Source organism: Moschus berezovskii, chromosome 9 (genome assembly GCF_049115385.1).
Source record: "Moschus berezovskii isolate FMDL1 chromosome 9, NW_MosBer_1.0, whole genome shotgun sequence".
Taxonomy (NCBI): domain Eukaryota; kingdom Metazoa; phylum Chordata; class Mammalia; order Artiodactyla; family Moschidae; genus Moschus; species Moschus berezovskii.
Window position 1 is genome coordinate 104,560,100 of NC_142468.1, and position 4,330 is coordinate 104,564,429.

Sequence of the window (4,330 nt, forward strand, 5' to 3'; positions counted from 1 at the left end):
GTGAGAGGTATTAGCACACCCTGAAAAAGACTATATTTAGTCCTGAATGTACAGGGAAATAAGAGAGGGAATCACCAAGGCAAATCATAACAGTGCTCACCCCAACGTTGTTCAGGTGGTGTTTCCCTGTCAGGTTATCAGAGTATGATGATCTTGTGTCAATCAAGTAACCAACATAGCTTCACCAAAAGCACTAACTAATAATTCGATATCTATTCTAATTACAGTGCTGTGACTATTTGATTTGTTTTATAATTACAATTTCAGTGGAACTTGACAAATTCCCCCAAGTTTCTTGCAATTATCAACAAGTTGGCATTTCTGGGTCTGTAAGTCTGTGGGCCAAAACTTGCACTAGGGCAATTCATTAAATTGGTATCAATTATGAGGTTTTCTGGTGGTTGGCCAGAAAAATGTGCTCTGCTGGTCATACCCTTCTGCAATTTGAATACAGAGTAAGTTCTGTGAGTCTTTGTTTCCTTAATGTTCAGTCATTTATATGAAGCCAGAGTTCTTTCTTAATCTCCTCTGACCACAACATCGGCATAAATTAAGTAAAAAAGTATTGAGCTACATTGAATTGAACAAAGCTGAACATTACCACACTGAGACTATTAACACTTCATATGTTTATAACATACCATTATAAACATATGTTTATGATGTCTATTATACCCTTCACTTGCTTTTATTATCTGGTAATGAGCTTTTTAATAGATATCTTGACTTCAGTTGAAATCTTTTACTGAACACAGAACTATGGCTTTGCCTCTTTTGTAAAACCTGTCATTTCTCCTTTGAATAATATTCATATAGCCTGTTTTTAATAAATTTAAGTTTATTAAAGTGATATCCAATGAAGTAACCTCACACCCTCACGTGTGGACAACAAATGTGATAAGGAGATCAGATTGCTGCAGGGTACAAGGTCTCAAAGATGTGACTGAGGTAAGGACAATCTAGTTTTCCACTAGTTTCCTATTTCATCACTCCAAATGCCTCATGTGTATCAAACAACATTATAACTTACCTGAAAATCAGTGTTTTGAAGATTTTATCCTTCCTATGGCACTTACTGCATGTGCTTGCATGTTAAACTTTTGGTATATTGATAAATATGGTAATAGAACAGTAATTGTCTTACAATCAAAGTAATAAAAAGAAAAACACAATTACATCTTCAGTTAAAAAATGGCATTTGGATTCAAAGCTAACACAAATAGAATAAACACCCCCTGGCATGAATCAGTGATGTGGTGATAACAGTGATAGATCTGTGACTAATAAGGGGCTGAATCAATTATGCTCACCTTCTTTATCACAGTCATTCCCTGATTTGGTGAGATGTTTCTGAAATTTCACTTAATTTTTTTTAAAGTATGGGATATATTTCATAATTATTAATATGTGCACTTTCTGTGATTACTGTGAAATTTAAACTCTCACATGAATTAAACAAATCACTGTCTATTTCAGTCAGTTCAGTTCAGTCGCTCAGTCGTGTCCGACCCCATGAACCACAGCACGCCAGGCCTCCCTGTCCATCACCAACTCCCGGAGTTCACTCAAACTCATGTCCATCGAGTCGGTGATGCCATCCAGCCACCTCATTCTCTGTCGTCCCCGTCTCCTCCTACCCCCAATCGCTCCCAGCATCAGAGTCTTTTCCAATGAGTCAACTCGTTGCATGAGGTGGCCAAAGTATTGGAGTTTCAGCTTTAGCATCAGTCCTTCCAATGAACACCCAGGACTGACCTCCTTTAGAATGGACTGGTTGGATCTCCTTGCAGTCCAAGGGACTCTCAAGAGTCTTCTCCAGCACCACAGTTCAAAAGCATCAATTCTTCAGCGATCAGCTTTCTTCACAGTCCAACTCTCACATCCATACATGACCACGGGAAAAACCATAGCCTTGACTAGACGGACCTTGGTTGGCAAAGTAATGTCTCTGCTTTTTAGTATGCTATCTAGGCTGGTCATAACTTTCCTTCCAAGGAGCAAGCGTCTTTTAATTTCATGGCTGCAATCAGCCTGTTTAGATATCCTATAATTATTTTTAGCTGGTAGGTTTATTATCAATGATATAAATAAAATCTGTAAAGTGCTATGACAGTTGTCCCAGAAAGCATAAGACTACTCTTATAATTTGAATTATGGCCTTGGTGATGCTGCTGCTGCTAAGTCGCTTCAGTCGTGTCCGACTCTGTGCGACCCCATAGACGGCAGTCCACCAGGTTCTGCCCTCCCTGGGATTCTCCAGGCAAGAACACTAGAGTGGTTGCCATTTCCTTCTCCAATGCATGAAAGTGAAAAGTGAAAGTGAAGTCACTCAGCCATGTCCCACTCTTCGCGACCCCATGGACTGTCGCATACCAGGTCCTCGGTCCATGGGATTTTCCAGGCAAGAGTACTGGAGTGGGGTGCCATCGCCTTCTCCGTGGTGATGCTATTGATATGTTATTTGCTTCAAATTCAGAGCGTCAAAACTCAGTCCTATCATTAATACTATAGTATTTGGGGTATTTAAAATTTAACATAAATAATAAATATAATTTAAAATTTATGAACAGTATTGCCTTATTTATGAATGTGGAATATTTGCAACTACTTATAGGAATCAAGTTATTAGCTGAAATAATTATGAACTATAACTTATGAAAGCAATTTTCATTTAGCTTATAATGTCAAAGCAGTTTCTATTTTTAGCACTAAATTGCTTTCTATGCTACTCCAGTCAAGTTAGATGTGTTTGCTAATCTGATTTAATATGGAGATATCCTTAAAAGGTTGCAAGATTTTTTAACAAGACTTATATAAGGGACATTATAAATTTTAATATATGTAGCTACTGTTTGGGGGCTTCCCTTGTGTCTCAGACAGTAAAGAATCTGCCTGCAATGTGGGAGACCTGGGTTCAATACCTGGGCTGGGAAGATCCCCTGAAGATGGGCATAGCAACCCACTCCAGTATTCTGGCCTGGAGAATCAGAGGAGCCTGGCAGGCTCCATGGGGTCCCAGAGTCAGATACGACTGAGCAACTAAGCACAGCACAGCACAGTTACCCTTTCAGGGAAGATGAAGTGAGCCACAGAATATCAAAACTGGTAACATAATATGCGGTTCTGCATTGCATTTGCCAACTTTAGAGTGACAAATCAGGTCCTATAACCGGAAAGACTAATTATGATAGAAACACAGTGATAACAACTACACATGGGCATTACAAAGAACAAGAAGAAAGGACTTGTGTTGCTTCATCACAGTTGTCTAAAAGGCTTCCTTGGAATCCACATGTTGGTTCCTTAGTTTCTTCATGGCTTCCTTTACATCTTTATTCCTTAGGGTGTAAATCATAGGGTTAAGAAGAGTAGTGAATACAGTAAAATACACAGAGATAAATTTATCAACTGTGAAGCTTTCAAAGGGCCAAATGTAGATAAAGATTAATGGGCCAAAGAACAGAACTACAACAGTAATGTGGGCAGACAGAGTGGAAAGTGCCCTGGATGTCCCACCAGAGGCTTGGCGATGGACAGTAGCAAGGATGATAGTGTAAGAAATGAGCAAAAGGAGAAAACAGATAAGTGACAACAGGCCACTACTTGGGAGCACCAGGATCTCTAAAACATAGGTGTCCAAGCAGGCAAGTTTAATCATGAGGGGGAGATCACAAAAGAAATTGTCTACCTTGTTGGGTCCACAGAAAGGAAGATCTATTGTGAATACCAGGTGACTGGCTGAGTGCAAGCAAGATGCCAATGGCCCAGGAGACCCCCACCAGGACAGTGCACAGTCTTCGGCTCAGGATGGTCATGTAATGTAGAGGTTTGCATATAGCGATATATCTATCATAGGCCATGGCAACAAGAAGTACCATCTCACTGCCCCCAAAAACATGCAAGAAAAAAATCTGTGACATGCATCCCTTGAAAGTGATGGTCTTGTGTTCACTGAGGAAATCTGCAATCACCTTGGGAGTGGCAAATGTAGCCTGACAGACATCAATGAAGGAGAGATTGCTAAGAAAAAAGTTCATTGGAGAATGCAATCGAGAGTCTGTAATCACTGTGAGAATGATAAGAATGTTTCCCAACACTGCAGCACCATAAAACACAGAGAAGACAAAGAAAAGGAAGAGCTGGAGTTCCCGAGAGCTAGACAGGAGAAGGAAATGGCAACCCACTCCAGTGTTCTTGCCTGGAGAATCCCAGGGACGGGGGAGCCTGGTGGGCTTCCGTCTATGGGGTCACACAGAGTCGGATACGACTGAAGTGACTTAGCAGCAGCAGCAGCAGACAGGCCCAACAAAATGAATTCAGTAACCACTGA

The 4,330-nt window shown here is 40.4% G+C and overlaps 1 pseudogene; it reads right to left on the bottom strand.

Annotated features, from left to right (window-relative positions):
• Positions 1-3,268: 3,268 nt before the first annotated feature.
• LOC148776883 (olfactory receptor 4K1-like) lies at positions 3,269-4,330 on the bottom strand (annotated as a pseudogene).